Source organism: Crocodylus porosus, unplaced genomic scaffold (genome assembly GCF_001723895.1).
Source record: "Crocodylus porosus isolate Cpor-Errol unplaced genomic scaffold, CroPor_comp1, whole genome shotgun sequence".
NCBI lineage: Eukaryota > Metazoa > Chordata > Crocodylia > Crocodylidae > Crocodylus > Crocodylus porosus.
The window spans coordinates 17183376-17201476 of NW_017728943.1; the positions used below are offsets into that span (position 1 = coordinate 17183376).

Consider the following 18101-nt stretch of genomic DNA (forward strand, 5'->3'; position numbering starts at 1 on the left):
GACCAGGAGGAAGATTCTAGTGGAGGTTTTGTCTTGCGCTGATGTAGTATGAAATCGTTCAGTCCTTTGCTGCCCTCTGAAGGTGACCAGCTAGAACTGGCAGCCACCAGGTTTGACAAGAGCTTTCACAAGCTGTGCCCTTAGATATGCCAGGCTTATATAATTCTTTTATGTAACCAAAGACAATGTTCTCAATTAATGGCAAAGTGGTTTTGCTCTCTGTTGCGTGATGGGTACTCTTTCTTTCTTTCTTTCTGTCTTGTTTTTCGCTATTTCTCGTCTTTTTTTCCCCTGATGCCTGGACACAAAAATGAAGATTTATATATACTACGCACACACAAACAAATGTCAGAGATGTCATTCGACTATCTTAATGCATCTGTTCTTCTGCAGGACACTCTGGAAAGAGAAGTTTGGGGGTGGAGAATACGAGAGAAAACTAGTTCTGTGGTTCCTTATTTTTACTTCAGAGATCAGATGGGGCAAGGAGCAGTGTAGAAATGGATCCTGGCACAGTAACCCTTCCAGGCACATTAAGACATTATATGCCTTTTGTGTAGCCTGGTGCCCTGCTCGGAGAATGGTTGCCGTGACTTGGGAAAACTAGCTAAAACAGCAAAAGAATTGCTAGAGCTTCAGCAAAAGACATGGACGGTCCCCCCGGTGGAAAATAATGCATGCCTTTTGTTGTAAAGCATTGCTTTCTGCTGGATTAAGTATGTTTTATCCAGGCCAGATTTGGGCAGCTGAAATCAAGTTTCATTAGGTCATGCTTACAAGCTACAGTGAGGGACATCTCCTTCCATCACATAAAAACCTTTTCGGCCTCTGTTTCCAGAGAGTAAGCAAGAAGAGCATGGACTGCACTTGTGCCCCTGTGTGTGCTTCATTGGCTTCTGCTCCTTTTCATGAGGATTACCTTAGACTGACACATGCCACAGGGCAGCCAGTTTTCTGCCTGAGGGCTACAAGTGACTACTGCTTCCTGGCAGTAATTCTGCAAAGTAAAGACCGTGCTTGAAACTTTAGTGAACACAGGGGTGGCATTTGTTTGGGCTTAAAGAACAGAGCCAGGCCTCAGGGGAGCAGGCTCTTCTCCCTTCTTCAGCAGAGATTCATACTGCAACTATGGAAAAGTCTGTGCGTCAGCCTTCCCACCTATCAAGGCTTACTTCTCAATGTTGGTGGAGCGCTTTATGGTCCTGGATGGAAGCTGTTATAGATATACAATGTAGTATCTTTAGTAATTAAGGGCTCTGTTGGTTCATGGAAGGTACCGGAAGCCAGCCTGCAGGCAGCATCATTGGTGATTTCAGGCTTAAAATTTTGTCAAATGACCAGGTACAGTTAACCCTTGTATATCTGAATTGTCCCAGTGGCAGTGCTCTTATCTTATTCCTGTGTACTCTTCCTCATAACGTAAGGCTTTGCTTTCCCTGCCTCTTGAACTAGGCCATGCTTATTTGTTTTCCAGACCAATTTATTATGGCTCTTTATAGCTGTCTGCTCAGAATGATACAGCCGTGGTTAATATTTGTCACATGGAGCTTGGACTGTCTAAACCACTGGGACTGGTTATATTTATGTCATTTGTAGGGGCAGAATGGGGAGTTTCTTACTTGTCCTATATGCTGTAATGTGGTCTCAGGGCCATTGCATCAGAGTATAAACAGGGAGGCGCTTGTTTCCCAACAAGAGGCATGGAGGAGAGTCCTCTTTTGCTCCCTCCTTGCGGGGGGTGTTAGTGGGGAGAAGAGATGAGGGGGGGGGGTTTTTAAGCAAGTTATCTTTAACAGATTCTAAAAATGCCTTTTCCCAACTATGCCGTCAGCTTCTTCAAAGGTCTCTTTGTTTGTTTTCAGGAAGAAACCCAAGACAGCTGAAAACCAGAAGGCGTCTGAGGAGAATGAGATTACTCAGACGGGTGCATGCAGAGCCAAGCCGGGCCTTCCCTGCCTGAACCTTGAAGCTGCTCTGCCTCTGAGCCCAGCCCTCATCCACTCATCACATTCACCAACCAACCTGCACGCACACACAGGGTCATCTGATTGTGAGTACATTGATGTACCGGGGGGTTGCTGTGAGTTGTAGACACACTCTTCTATGCTGGAGACCAGCTTTTATATTTGTTTCCATAATGTCACACCAACAAGGCCTCCTCCATATATGCCTCATTCCCCCTCACTCCCCCTTTTTTTGTTTTTGGTTTGCATAGGGTCATAATAATTCAGTTTGAGAAAGCTAAAAGAGCAGTGTGGGTCAAATTGTAGTGTTAATCCTAATTTTTGTGAAGCAATGCATGCATTCCCTCTCCCCTGGGCCACAAGCTCTGTCTGCACCTAGTTAGTGCTGGGGTTCCTGCCCTCCAAGTTGTTATGCTGTTCTTCACCCCAGTGAGTCTTCTGCCTGTGATCCTCACTCCAGCCCAGAAGGGACTTAGGGGACTGCAGATTCCTAGCTGAACCTAGGATTCGATAGGACTGCAGACAAAGCAAGAAGGTGGTGTTCTGGAAAGCAGAGTGAGCTGGCCTTGTTGGGGGTACAGAAGACTTTGAGGGACCAACACAGTTATATTGACATTTTTTCAGGGTATTTAGGGTTAGCTGAAGCAGGTTGTTTGGCTTTCTTCTTTTCCATGTCATCAGATTGTGGGGAGCAGAGGAGGGGGGTGAGAAAAGAAATTGGAAGTTGAAACTGGATTGTGAAAAGTGAGATCTTCAAAACTTTGAATTGTTATAGTGACTCCTATCAAGAACCTTTTGAGCAGAGCTACATGGGATGAGTCCATCCCTCACATTCATCAGTTTTTAGGGGATCTAATTTGCTTATTCTGAAATGGTTTGAAGAGGCTGAAAAATTTACTGGTGGGGGAGAAAGAAAGATGAAAAATGAGCCCAAGTGTTTCAAGATCTCAGAAGCCAACCAGACTTTGTAGGGGCCAATTAAAATAAAATCAGGGCATGACAATAAAAAAAAATCAGATTAAAAAATGTATATCATTTTCTTTTTTTTAATTTAAAAGCCCTGCCTCAGGGTGACACTTAGAAGCAGCTGGGTTATTGGGATCATTGCTATCAAAATCATTTTAGCTGCAATTCTTGCCAGCTTCTGACTTCACTCATTATGAGCCTCTTCTTGAGATCTTGATTCTAGTGGGACAGATAAGATAACGTTGGGAGGCTTTCCTAAACCTGGTCCAGTGAGCTAGGGAAGAAAGAGAGGTGTGAGGCACCGGGGAGGGAGGTAGCCTGTGGTTCTTGTCCAGGAAGATTCCCTTCAAATTGAAATACCCAATCTCTGGGTAGGACCAGGAATTCAGATTTGGATGTTTTTAATGTTTTCTCGAAGTCAAAAGCTGGTAAAAAGGCTTAAAAATGAGCAAGGCAAGAACAACAAAAAAAAAAAGAAAGAAAGAATCCTTATTTTTAAACAAAGAATCTATTTATCCTATTCACGAAGATGAAAGACTTCATTAGCAAATGGGGCTGGAAACCTCACGCTGATATTTTTTGACGGATGGAAAATCATGAAAGCAGCCTTAGCACTGAGGCCAGCAGGGGCTGAATGGCTCATTCAGCCACCTGAACTACGTTTGGAGGTGGTCAGGGGCAGAGGTGAGGCCCGTTGACAGTGGGTAGTGTGTGAACGAGATATGCCCTGTTGCTGTTCACACTGCACTTATTTTATAGACAGGAAGGGGATTTAAGTTTCCAAGGTAGTCAATATGAAGGTCAACAGCACTAAATTCACTAGCACAGCATTAAATGAAAACCCGTAAAATCTAGATCAGTCCCCTCTTTCACACCAGATTTGTTCTTCAGCAAGATGCAACTTAACTGTCCTGATCCACCTGCCTGTGCTAGACACTGTTGCAATCCACCCAGGAGTTTTCGGTCTTGTCTGTACTGCCTCCCTACAAAGGTTAGGACTTTCTGCTGAGAGGCAAATCCCTACTCACTCATGCTTCACACACACCCAAGGCTGGCAGCCCTGGAGTCAGCAGGTTGATGGTATAAACAGAACCTCAATGACCTCAGTGTCATTTGGTGTCCTGTGAAGTTTGTGGAAGTTTAGAGTAACTCTCTAACTTGCAGGACTGAACTAGCAGGCCTGATCCAATGATCACTGACATCAGTGGAAAAATTTGTACTGGCGTCAGTGGACCTTAATCAAGTTACATATGTTCAGAGCCCCTACAAATAGTTAATCCTCCTCACACTTCTTTAGGAGAAATGAAACATTTTTGCAGCTGCAGAAAATAAGGTGAAGAGGTAACATGATTTGCTTGAGACCCCAGAGAATGGGTGGCAAAATTAGGAATAGTATTCAGGAGTACTTTCCTGCTGGAATCTCTGCTAGCATAACTTCTTAGACCTCAGTAGAATAAAATCAACCAAGAATTTGACCTACTGATTTTTACCTGGCACATCATTTAAGATTCCTGGGTGTGATTAAAAAAAACACATCACTACTTATATCGTGATGGTTCTGCCACTGACAACCTAGGAATATGAACATTATCCTTCTATACCCAGGCTTTACAACAGGTTCACTGCTGACATCACAATAGGCTTGTGATGTTGATTGTCAAGTACTGTAGAGGAAAATGAAAAGGAACTGCATTTTAATTATAAAATGAAATAATGTGTAAATTAAGTGCAAAATTAATATGGCAGGTAGCAAATGACCTACAGCAGAAAGTGACGGACTAGTACTCAGAAGACCTGGGTTCTTTTCCAGGGTCGGCAACACTGCAAATGACAACTGTGGGCAAGTTGCGTTGCCTCCCCTGTAAAATGAAGATAATATAAGCTGAGCAAACCTATTTCCAGGCAAGAAACATGTAGTTGTTGTGGGACCAACACTATCTGCAACTTTCAACAACCAAAAAAAAGCAGAAACATCTAAATTTTTAGTCTTGATATTTTCCAAGGAAAAATGTTTCAACTGAAACAATGTTTTCTTTTTAAAATCATTCAATATTATACATATATAGATATAATTTTCTATATGCATACATACATAAAGCATCAGTTGAAACATATTGTTCAGAAAATATCAAGACAAATTACACATGCATATATATATTTATGTATACACCCACACAAACACATATATACTAGATGTAAACTAGATTAGTTTTAAAGAGAAAATATTTCATCTCGTATCTCTCATAAAATATATGTATGTCATATAGCGAGAGCATAAAAAGCAGTGTGTAAGAGCTAAATGATGTGATGATCATCCTCACCACCATTATCTTTGTATGTTATACATGTCTGTCACATTATAGTCTCTTATTGTTCCCTCACACATTACAATTAGTGTGTAATTAACTGATTAATTTAGGTCAATTTAGACATACTACACATGCAAAGTAATTATTGTATAATAAAAATGGCCAGCCAAGCACAAAAATGGCCAACCATCTACAAAGATGTTGCTTAACAATTGTAGAACATTTTTATAGCTGGTTTCTTTCAAACTTTAATTTGAAGGTGTGGCATGTCATACATAAGGTGACAGCATTTAGCCACATCTTCTAGCACACCAGAATAGACTGTTCCCTGCCCCCTCTCCACAAGGAGGCTTTCATGGTACCTGTGATTCGCACTGAACTCTGCTGCTTCAGGGTGTCTCAGCAGAAAGTATCATGACTTGCCACCTCTCCCTTGAACTAGACTTGAAAGCTGCTTCTTTAAGGCGACGTTAGCACCTCTTCCCGGTAGAAAAGTGTGAGACAGGAAACATAACATGCTGTACTTACATCATTATAATTTGAGAGTGGGAGGGACTTTACTTGGAAAGCTACCAGTGGGGACAAGATGCAGATGAAAGCACCTGTTAAAGTATTCTAGGAGAGTTTGAGCCCCATTGTTCCTGCCTCCTGCCTGCTTTTACAACCGGTCTCCCTTGCTCTACACAAGGATTAAAGGAGTAGTTCCTTCACCGAGGGGGAGCTCAGAATTCACTTCTCATTACAGCATTGCTGAAGGTGGGACAGGGACTGACAACTCTTTCCAGCAGCATGCCAGGTTCTACTGCCAGCACGTGCTGGCAGAGCAAGATCCCAGGGCACTTTTTTCCACTCTGGATAAGTTGCCTTGTGAATGTGAAGCAGGTCACATAGCTTGACAGTTTCTACCAAGCGGCATTATCTGTTGCTTGTTGGAAATACAGTTTGCCAGGGGCCATAGTGGAAGACCTGTTTGCAGTGCAGGTGTGTAAGGGCCAAGGTATAAATTAAGGATATTTAGCTTCATACCGTCGTATGGTTGCCTCATATCTCCTTACACAATAGAGATGAAAACTGTAGAAATGTTCTTAGTTTAGGGATAGGAGACTTGGAGTCAATCTGTTCTTCCAACTCTTTTTAAACTCCACAAAACTCCCATTTAATTTGGCCACATCCTCTCTAAAGTTACTGAGACTCACCAGGCATAGTCTCTGTCAAAACAGAAAAACATTGGCACAGCTTTAGGACTGGTTGACTTAAGGGATTAGTAATAGTTTCCAAGAGCCATTTACTCATATGAATCCTGCCTAGGTTAGTAATGACTGAAGAATGTTACTATCAGGAAGTTGGTTGTCTTCTCTTTGGAAAAGAGGAGACCTCAAAGTGATCAAATGGAAATGAATAAAATGAAGAGCCCTGTTCAGAATTACTCATTTAGGGCAAACCTCCCATTGGTAGTCAGTGGAACTTTAACCTGAACAAGGATAGTAAAGCTTGTTCCTGAGAAAAAGACTAAGAAAAGCTTATTCAAACTGATAAAGAGTTCAAACAGTCATGAAACAATCTAAAAATATTGCTAAGCTATGATTGAAAGGGACATTTTGGCAGGACTTTTTAATGCAGTGACTAATAAATATCAAACAAATTAAAGTGAAAGGTGTTTGAAGCCTTAGAAAAATCTATCAGGAGCCTGATACGGCAGATTATAAGAGTCTTCATTTATTTTACATATATTTGAATAAAGGCTTGTTTTTACAGAAAATCATGGAGAGGGGAAGGATTTCAAATCTACATTGACCATTTTTCCAAGTGCAGTCATTTGTATTTGCCAAAAACTGTGCCACTTCTGTATGGCAATAAATATTTACAAAGTTACTTTCCTCATTACTATATGGGTGTTCTTTATGGGTTCTTGTAGGCATTAAAAAAAATCCCCAGCTCTTTACTTTAAACTCAGTGTGTTCCCGCACTGAGTCCTGTGCATGCCCAAAAGAGACAGTGTGTTACTTCAACCCAGATGTAAAGATTAAGCGCTTCAGAGGAGTTTTTCTGGTGCTTTTATCTAATAGCGAATTAAATCAGCTTTAGCTAAAAGTGCCCAAAAAGCCCTGTTGAAGCACCTAATCTTTACAAACACTGAAGATCCAGGTTGAAGTAATGTGCTGCTTCTTCCGGTAAAGCACATTTTTTTAAATGTCTGTGAGCATCCTTTATGACTCGGCTCAAAATAAATTTGTTAAATATAGACAGTAAATATCCCTTGACAGTCAGCTGCACCTCAACTTTGACACTTCAGCAATTCTTTGCCCATTGGGAGTGCTGAAGGAAGGAGCTAGCAAAGAATTTGGACACAGAGGTATATTATACATTGCTTTCTAAAGGCCTCACCCTGTAAGATGGTGAGTGCCTCCACTCCTGAGTGATGCTGCATTCTATCACCCCAGCGAAGTCACAGCAGATTCTTTCCCTTAAGGATTAAATCCTAAATATTGTGATTCTTGGGCTTAGACATATTTCCACAAGAATGAATACCTGAAGCAGAACCCTACAGCCTCTGACAATCATCATCTTCTTCCTTGGGATAGGTTGGCTTAAAACAGTACAGATAAACACCTTCGAAATAGCCAGTGAAATGTACAGGTAGTTTCAGAAGTACCTGGAGCATGGTCCATGTAATAATCAGCACCTGGGGTCCACTTGGAATTATGCTAGACACATCACCAACTGCTTGACTGTACCATGTGGATGCTGCTACATACACAAAAGCAAGGTAGTTTTGGGGTGGAAACTGAACACCCAAGGCAGTAGCCTTCAGTGAAAATATGGCTCCATTTGTTCAAGAAAGGTTACAAGCAGGTAAATGAGGTGTTGTCAAAAATGCCAGTTAAAATTTACTATAAATTTTCCTGATCATTCAACAGGATGGCTAGATAAGACTGGTAGCAACCTAGTCTTAAAGACCTTCCTTTACTTTCCCCACAGGCAAAATTCCCATTGACTTTGTTGAGATTGAATAAGAACTTCAGGACTTGGCCCCCTATAAATAGGTTGGGCTTTAGAGACCACTTAATGCAGGAGCTGTTTGGAAGTCATCTGTAACTGTATAGACCTGTGTTTTGGGAGTGCCAAAAGATAAGAATATTTTGGCAGAAAAATTCACAAATGCTCAAAGATACAATCAAACAAAAACTTCATTCAGACTCTGATGTATGTATCTTAGCAGATGTGTCCAAACTCAAAGAAATCCCACGGGAACAGTGCAACTGAATCTTTTTGTGTCTACTGATAGTTAAAAGAGTTATTCTTAGACACTGTAGGACAAAGATGGTCCATCTGTGAAAGAATGTGTTCCAGACAAGGGAAAGACGACATTTTAGCAGAGTATCTGTAGGACTGAGTGGTAGTTTGGATGATTATTGGAAAAACTGGTAGAGAAGTGGTTGTGATTTTCAGAGGATACAGAACCCATAAAATGAAGGCTGCTCTGAAATAGACTCCAACACTGAGTATAATCAGGAAAATAAAATAAACACAATAAAAAGGAACATTTGTTTGGTAAAGGAGAGAGAAAAAGGAGGAGAGAGAGCGTAATAGAGCCTATATATATGTATTAACTAGGGTCAAACAGGTAACTTAAATATTGAATAGAATGCTGTTTAGTGATGAGCCCAGTAAGCCTGAATATTGTATCTACCCAGATCCAACTTAGGGCTTGACAGCTTTGACAAATAAGATAAGAACATTGAGTCAGCAACAATTTTTGTTTTCCTCTTCTTGAAACTTGACTTTTCTATTTTTGATCACTAGTTTAATTTTAAGATCTTCAGGGCCTTAAAGGAAGAAAGGAAAGAGGGTGTAATGTACCCTGCAGGTTTCCTGTATTCCACAGACAACTGAGGAAGACAGATGAGGACTTTCATTTTCTTGAGCAGTCAATACAGGTCATCTTTGTGACTTAGTGGGGCTGCTTTTTGCCTAGAGTGACTTCTGTGGCACCTCCAAGCTAAAAATTAGTGGGACTTTGTCATTTATTTATTTTTGTCTTCATTTTCAAAGGAGATGTTGTGGTAGGATGAAAATGGATGTGTAGCCTCCTACTGTCACCTCTCTGCAGCCTGGGCCTTCATTGCTGGCCTAGATTGAAGTAATGTGCTGCTGCTTCTAGTGAAGCGCATTGGGGTTTTTTTTAAACATTTGCAAGCAGCTTTTATATCTCAGATCAAAAGAGATTTGTTAAATATAGACAGTAAATATAGACAGCACATAGGTGTGCCACTACTAGTTGTCCATGGGGAAATGCCCCTGCATGTGTGCTCTGGCATGCAGCAAGTTGCCCTGGGTGGGGTAGGGATGCTGACCCCAGCAGCTTTACCTGTGTCCTGGGGGCCTCCCAGGGCTGCAGCAATGGTGATCTGGGTGTGTGGAGCCTGGACAGCAGTTGGAGTCTGGCTCTGGCTGGCCAGGCTCTGGTTTCAGGCAGTGCACACTGCTGCCATATGTACCGCACTGCTTTTTTTCTCTGCATGGTTTTTAGATACCAGGATTTCCTGGTATCTAATTTTGCCTCTGTGCTACAAATATGAAGCATGGAGAACCTATTCACATGTGCCACGTGCATTTTGTGATGCCTCAAAGCTTCTGAGGTGCTGCAAAGCTCATGTTCCCACTTGTGGGGATGCAGCTGAGGAGTATCTGGAAAAAGTCCTATTGACTTTAGTTGCAGAGATAGGTCGCATGTTCACAGGGAATGTTATCTCATCTATGTTTCTTTTACCCCATTTAAGAAACGGTATTTTAGTTACATATATAATGAGAAAATTTTCAAAAGCACATATGTGGCTTAGGCACTTAAGTTTCATGGACATTTAAGTCACTGACATTTTGGTCTGTAAGTCACACAGATGTTTTTAAAATTGTTCGTGGTGATTTTAATTGCTTATTCCTTTGCTTAGTGACCTTAATGTTAATTTGGCACACTGTTGTCAGATGCCATGGTGTCTGGAGTTTTTATTTAAGTCCCAATGTGTGGAATAAAGAGATTCCATAAGAAACTCAGCTTTCATTTCCAAAGGTCAAGAAAACTTCTAGGCTACATGACTGGGAAGAAAAGCTTGAAAATATGTATTTATTGTATGTTATATATTCAAAAACCAGAAAGCAACTAAGCAATGTTACAAATTTATTATTATGCATGTTTGATAGTGTTATTTATATTTTTATATCATGATTTTTAAGGTATTCTCATGATTTCTGATTGATTTGGGCTTTATGAATCATAATATAATCCCTTAAATATGTTTTAAGTACCCCCTGGCATTTTTTAGACATTTTCCTGATTCCAAATTCACTGGTCTCTGTCATTCTCAAGTCACCCATTAGGAGCATTAGTGTCTACACGCAGCCTTATACTTAAAATTGTGGGTCTGCCTATAATCCCTCCATTACATAATTGCATTAGCGCCTGAGCTACCTCATTCATAGTTTCTTGATGACTACCATCCAGTTCAGAGAATTTATTACCGTTTAATTCCTTAAGAATTTCTACCACCTCCTCTTCTGATAATATTTTCCTGGACAGGGCTTTCATACCTTAAGATAGCTTTCCTTTCTCCATCACTCTGAAAACTAAAGCAAAGAAATCACTTAGACTGTGCAGTTTCTATAACCTCTTTGATTACCTTACTGCTTTTATGCACTGTTTGTCTAGCAAACCCACTGAGTCTGCTACTTGTCTATTTAATATATCTATCCATATAATCTTAGGTATTCCTTAGGCCTCAGTCATGGCCCTGTGAGCTTCCTTTTTCTAACATACTTAAATTATTTCTTATAACAGTACTTTACTTTATAACTTTAGCTGTTTTTCTTTAAATTTCCTCCTCACACTTTAATCTCCATTTTACATCTTGCCAGCTACAGTTTATGCTCTGTTCTATTAGCGTCACTTGGGCAAGATTTCCATGTTTGGTAGGATACATTTTCAGCCTTAATAAACTCTTTTACCCTATTATTTAACCATCCTAGTGTTATTCCGCTTCCCTTTTTTGTAGTTGCTGTTGTCCTGGGATATGAATATTGATTCTAATAAAGTATTGTTAAGGCCACCTCCCTGCTGATTCTATGGATTTTAATTTCTTATCTTTTCCTTTCAGGCTCTTTCTAACTAACTTCCTCCTTTTTATTTATTTTTTTTAATAATCCTCTTTTTTGAAGTTGTATGTCAGAGCTACCTCATGATATGATTCCCTGCAAGGGTGCTGAACTTAATAGTATCGTGGTCATTTCTGTTTGATGTCTTACCCGACATGTATTTGCTCACCGGCCCACTGGGTCTTAGTCAGGTATGAAGGCTCAGCAAAAGCAGCTCTTTCCCAGGATGCTCTAGACAAGCTGCTTCATGCAGCAGTCGCTTAAGGTGGCATACCCAGGCTTTAGCAGGGGGAGACAGTTGTGCTCCCTTCCTGCCATGTGTTGTTAAGGGTTTGTACATCTGCTAGGTCCTTTCTGGCAAGTCCTTCGCTCTCCCTTGGGAAACATTGATTTAAGGAATGAAGGGCTGATTGCCCCAAACCATTTCTAATTATGAAGCTCAACCAGTTTTAGTAACTAAGTGTACCATTATTTGTCTTTCAGTAGGTTTTGGCATTTTCCTGGCCACTCATTATTATGAACTTTCTTCATTTGGACTTCCAAGGTCAGTTTGTTTTCAATCCTCCTTCTTTTCCTTTAATAACTAGCCTTATGGTTACTATATGTTGTGTTCCGATTTAGTAAGCAGGCCAGGGCTGGGAGAGTATAGGAATGGGGAGAGGGAGAAAGGTGACATAATTGTAATGATGGTTCAGACAAAGGAAGAGAAAGAACTCTCTTCATCCAAACCATGGTGGTAGCTAAGCTGCTAGATGTGCTAAAACAGAGAATTGAGATCCTGGTCAGTACAACCCATTCATGTTTATAAAGCTTGTTGTGATCCTCTGATAGAATGACTTGAGAAGAGCATTGTATTTAGTGTGGGAACAATATACTTTGAACTAGTGTGGAGGGGAAGAAAAGAAGTGTGCGACTCAAGGAGGCTACCAAACTTCTCAGTTACTTGCTGTTTCTATCAGGAGCACTGCATTCTACAAGTGTGCTATGCAGTGCTTCAACCCAACTGTTCATGCTAGGTATGGGTTGGATAGGAATCCAAATATTACTATTTGTAGAAGCATCACCAACATGTGCTTTGCACTGCCTCTATATTTAGGTCTTCTGTGAATGTTTGCATTGTTTCATGGAGCCATTTATGAGGTCAAAATAAATGACATATAAATTCATTACATTTTCCACCATTCAGAAACCAAAATGTCTAGATCGCTAGTTAATTCATCACTGCCCATAGCTCCTTGAAGCATTAAAGGAGCCTACAAGTATAAAAGCAAATACAAAACCCACGCATATCCTTAGTTTGTACATGGAGCTTTGTTGTGTCAAACATTGAAAAGATCTCTGCCTTCCTGGGATGCACAGTATATTCTGGATTGGTATGTGACATGTGGTTAAATGCTTCTCCTTGAAAGCTCGCAAGAGAGAAGTAGTATAAATTAAGAGTAATCTCACAACAGCTATTTTTGAGTTCTTAACCAGTGAAGACGTAAGCGTAGCAATATTGTACATCTATTAGAAATCTTGAAAGGCTCTTTATAACGAGATGATAGGAGTGCTAACGTATAATTTATTGATGTTACCCAGATAGAGACAGACAGAAAGTAGCAATTTTTGTGTGAAAAGAAGTGCAATGGAGGAAATAAAAACAAAGAGGGTGAGTTCTCCCCATAGATTCCTGGATACTCATGCAGCCACATTGACACTGATAGGAGTATTTTGTGCTGTGATCCCAGTGAGTCTTCTTAAGGAGGTTAGAGCCAGCGTTGGACACAAAAGGCATGTCTACACGTCAATTTAAGCGTGCATAAATTTAATGTGCATCTACACATGCATGAATGCGCTTTAACTATTTGCACCTGAATTTGATACCTGCATTTGTAGGTATCAAATTTAGGCATAAATAGCCTAAATTCACTACTTTTTATGTGCGTTAAGGGCGTGCACATGTAGACATGCACCCTTAATGTGCATTCACTTAGGCTAATACACATTAAAATGTCATGTGCAGACAGGCCCAAATAAGAGGAAAACCTAGGCATATATGAAGGGCTGCTGTTGACTAAATAATGGTCAGGATATGATTGAGGCATGAATGAAACCTGTTGTTCACTGTACTTATATCGCCTCTTAGCACTTGTCAATGCATGTATATTGAAATTACAGAACTTCCTTTGTATGTTTTTCAAATATTTTATTAGAATATTAAAAATTACAATGTGTACTTGTAGTAGTGTTGAGATGACATTGTTGTCATGATAGTCCAGTAGATATGCAAGAACCCAGAATTCCCATAGGTCATATGTTTGATTGAACCAACTGCATGATTGGGATAAACCAAGGCAAGCTTTCAGGTATCACAGTACCCTTTCTCAGTACCTTTCCTCAGAATATGTACTTATGCCACAGGTCTCTCTACTAATATCCTCACTCCTAACAGGAGTCTACAACTGACTCTGTTTTTACTATTTAAGGTTCTTGTCCCATAAATTTCTCATTCCTGTCCCACCCACCCCCTCAAAAAAAGAAAAGAATAGGTGATTTTATAACCACACCTTTTTAGGGTGGCTGCAAATATCTAGCCGTGGGCTGAAATTGCTTCATCGTCTTCAGAAACAAAATCAGGTCTTTTATTGAGCATTTGCCACTTACAGTCTAGGACTATATATCATGGTGGTAAGCAGATTCTGAACAGCCACAGTGGGACTGAGGGATGTACAGAACTCCTTTTCCTTGCCAGGCTGTGCAGGAACCATTAGCAATAGGTGCCTGTGATCTCTGGAGAAAGCACATTCTCTCTAGTGCTCTTTCCAAGAGGGTGAAGAATGGTGGGCACTTTCCTCCTTCCTCCCCCCAAAAGACTCCAGGTAAAAAAGCCACAAGCCTTGATGGCTATCTCCTATGACATTCCTGGACAGGAGCATTCATCACAATATACAGTCTTCCTACTTAGCAATTACCTATTTGTTAACACATAGAAGAGACAAGTGGAAAGAATAACCAGACATGAACAAGATTTTTCCCATGGTTCTGGACTGGGTTGAGATGTTGGGTTAGGAGAGAAGCTCAAGCCCCTTTCCCAGTCCTCAACCAGGCTTTTGTATTTGCATCTCCACTCCATGTTTTTCCCATCAGCCACTTCTTCTGTAACCTTCAAGTGCCTGTCAGAAATCTCCTGCTCTCAAAGGTGTGCTGTTCTGTGGATTTCATCCCTGCCGAAAAAAACATCTGGTCCTGTCTGCCCCCTTTGTTACCAGCTCTCCCTGTGGAGGATTCTGGTTTGAATAGAACCTTCCAAACAGGTAATTATCTTAAGAGGTTTTAATCTATATTTTCCTTTAAACCAAAGCCCACAGACATTCAGACTTACCTGCTTAACCACGCTCAGACTGATAAAATTTTCCTCCCATTCCTCCCTGCCTGTGGAAGACCGAGAAATTCAGACCAAATCCAGAAGTGGTCGTCAGTCTAGGGGTGCATCTCCATCCAAGCAGTGCTTCCGTTGAAAGCAGGTATCGATCCCTACAACCAAAAGCAGAAAGAACACCAAGAAAGGTCCCTAATTGGCTCTTTTATGGTACTTAGTTTTGGATACACTTTTTGGCTGTGGTCCAAAGTCCATTGAAAGCCTATTGAAAAAGTCTTAGGAATTTTGATAAACTTTTCATCAAGACCTTATAGAAAAAAGGTAAATCCCAAGGGAAGTTTATATTTCCCTGGAAGCTTATGTGTCAGAAACAGAACTCCCAGTGCCTTTCTGGGCATAGTTGGCCCCATATTATCTGTTCAGCCATTGTTAGGCTATCATTCCAAAAGTGCAGCAGTCTCTCTGAGTAATAGTGATGGGCTCTGTAAAGGAAAATATTAGCAAGAGAAACACCCATTTTAAAGAGTCAAACAGCCTGAAACTAACCACAGTACATGAAAGAATCTTGGACCAAACTTGAACTGAATGCAAGCAGACCTAATCCCTCAGGCCTGTGTTTTTGGGAACAAGTGAACATAGTTGAAGCAGTTTTCACTTTTGCCATTAAAATGTGCCACTATGAAAACTGGTAGTAGTAGTTTGATTTCTCGCATTAGGAAATGATGCCATCATGTGGCCATTGTATTTGTCTCTTTCTAATTTTCTGAGGGCAATTTTTTTATAAACATTTTTCTTTTACTCTTTCTTTAACATACTTTGGGAGCCAGATCCTCAGCTACAGTTAAACTGGCACCATTCCAGTGAACTCAGTGAAGCTATCCTACTTTTTCCCCAGCTGAGGATTGGACCCTGGGGTCTTTGATGATATATATTGAACTCTTACCAGACTCCTTGCTGTTTTCTATCTAGCTTTCCTTCAGTCTTGGAGGTACAAATAAGCACACACTAAACAAAATGCCCAGGATTGACCATGTGTTTGCATGTCATGTTTCAACTGGAGGTGGGGATGGATGGCGATAAAATGCAAAACAAGTTGCATCTGTTTGTCAAACATGGAAATGATGAACAGGACAAACACTCTCCCTTAGCTGTGCAGCTCCCTATGAGTGTGTCAAGCTTTACCCAAAGCAGTATCAGCACAGTTGCACCCTGAGAATTCTCTGAACGTCAGTGAACTGTTGCAAGTGAAAGTCCCTGCTACTAAGCAGGATGCTGAGCTACATGACATCTTATCAATCTTCTGTCTTGCATCTCAAATATGTTCCTAAAATACCAAAGTCTACATATCTTAAAGAGAAAATGGAAAAGCTAAATCCTCTTTCTTATAACAGGAATAAACCTTTTAACCTAAAAATATCTGAGCATGTCATGGTACATTTAAGCCTTTGGTCACCAAGGTACAGTAAATGGGAGCTGCAACTTAATTTGTGTTGTACAGACTTAAGTAGGGTGTAGTGTCAGTGTAGTGTCAAGAGATGTGTGGAGGAATGTGGGCACTTACAGATGTACAAGCAGAAGATTTAATTTCTGCTAGCCTAGAAAAGAAACACGTAAAGGAATCAGTGGAGCTGATACTTGGTCCTTGGAACTCCAAAGCAACTTGCAGAGATTAGTTTTGGGCTTGTGCCCCCACCCCTCTCCCCCCAGGACAGGGGCAATAGAATTATGCTCATTCTGTACATGTGGAAACTGAGTCACAAGTGAGTAGGTTATACCCAGGACTACCTCACAGAGCAGGACAAGATCAGAGGAACAGGAGAGGCAGAATCCTCTTCACATCCTTCAGGTGGACACTGGCCAGTATCTCAATAGCTGCTCCTCTAGCTCATGGGCTAAAATAGAAGGTGATATCCCCAGCACTAGGGATGTGTAACCGCTGGCAGTAGGACATTCAGATTCTGCACACTGAACCATTTTACTTCAGGAATGCCTGTCTTTAGCTTTTGCGTAGGTGTAAAATGGGTTCTTCATCACTGGACAGGTAGCAAAACTTACCTGTGCATGTCAGTTTGCTCAAGGAAGGGGTCCACTGGTTTGGAGAAAAGTATTATTTCATAAAATACAAGTAAAAGTTTTTAAACAAAGCTGTGAGGGGAAAGGTGGAACATCAAGGTTCAGTGCAGTTGTTGCATGTTATCTAGGGCGAATCTCTAAAAGTCTTGATCTTTAAGAATGGTAAGGGGGTCAGGCTATCTTTACCCCTTTCAGATAGTTGTAATTTTGGGACTGGGAAATCTGTGAAATGTGGCTTTCATCATGCAGTAATACTTTCTTGCATACAGTGTGTAATTGCCACATTAGTGGCCATTATGCTGGTAAAAATACAGTACTTCCTGTTAGCTGTAGACTGCTACATATTTTGATTCTAGCAACAATCTGGTAGGGTTAGGGCAACTCGTGTAGTGTCATCTGGTGTTTGTTTTGGATAGATATTGTAGAACGAGATACTGATTTTCAAGATGTTCGAGCAGATGATTAGGTGAAAACTCCAGCAAACCTTTAAAGCAACAGAAAGCAAGGGGCATGCTTGGTCAGATCTCCTGCAGAGGATACAAATGTTCCTCCCTGTTCCTGAAGCTCCCTACCAGTTTTTTCCTACACAGCCTTCTTTCAAGGAGGTCATATATCCACGAGGATCGACTTGACACAGTCCTGGCAGACCTCTCTCCTGAGCTCATTCAGAACACTGGTGAACTCAGCCATCTCCAGGATCTCTCAGAATACAAATAATTTCCTTGAGTGACAGGAAATTCTTCCACTATCTTTGGCTCAATACGTAGTGCCCTAGTATATTTCTAGTTATGTATATAAAAGCATTGGATATACTACAGTATTTACTCTAGTTTTATTTCAGTGTAACTTAGTTGAAATCAGTGGAAGATAAAATGGGAGAAAATGCAGCCTATCTGCTATATGAAGAGGAAGGATGGCTCTGTGGTTATAATATAAGCCTGGAACCAGAAAACCTCAGTTGCGATCTCTGTTCTATCATGGATATCCTGTATAACCTTGGGCAAACCACTTGGGTCCAGATCCTGTTCTACTTACTAGATGGCACCCTGCTGGAGTCCTGAAAGAACATTAATACACAGACTCTTATGGCCGCACCCAGAGAGTGGTGGTGGATGGGTCATTTTCAACTTGGAGGGATGTGGGGTCCCCCAGGGCTTGGTCCTCGGGCCCGCACTGTTCAACATCTTCATCAGTGACTTGGATGAGGGGGTAAATAGCACCCTGTTCAAATTTGCTGAGGATTCAACACTAACAAGTGCAAGGTGATGCACCTGGGGAGGA

General features: G+C 40.9%; 1 protein-coding gene across 1 annotated transcript in view; it reads left to right on the plus strand.

Moving 5' to 3' along the window:
* The first annotated feature begins 1866 nt into the window (after positions 1-1866).
* The window catches only part of ZBTB20 (zinc finger and BTB domain containing 20), a 39320-nt gene continuing 23085 nt past the window's right edge, over positions 1867-18101 (plus strand). Inside the window, exon 1 of the mRNA XM_019548775.1 lies at positions 1867-2050. The gene's annotated coding sequence lies outside the window, so the exon portion shown is untranslated. The remainder of the gene's footprint in view (positions 2051-18101) is intronic.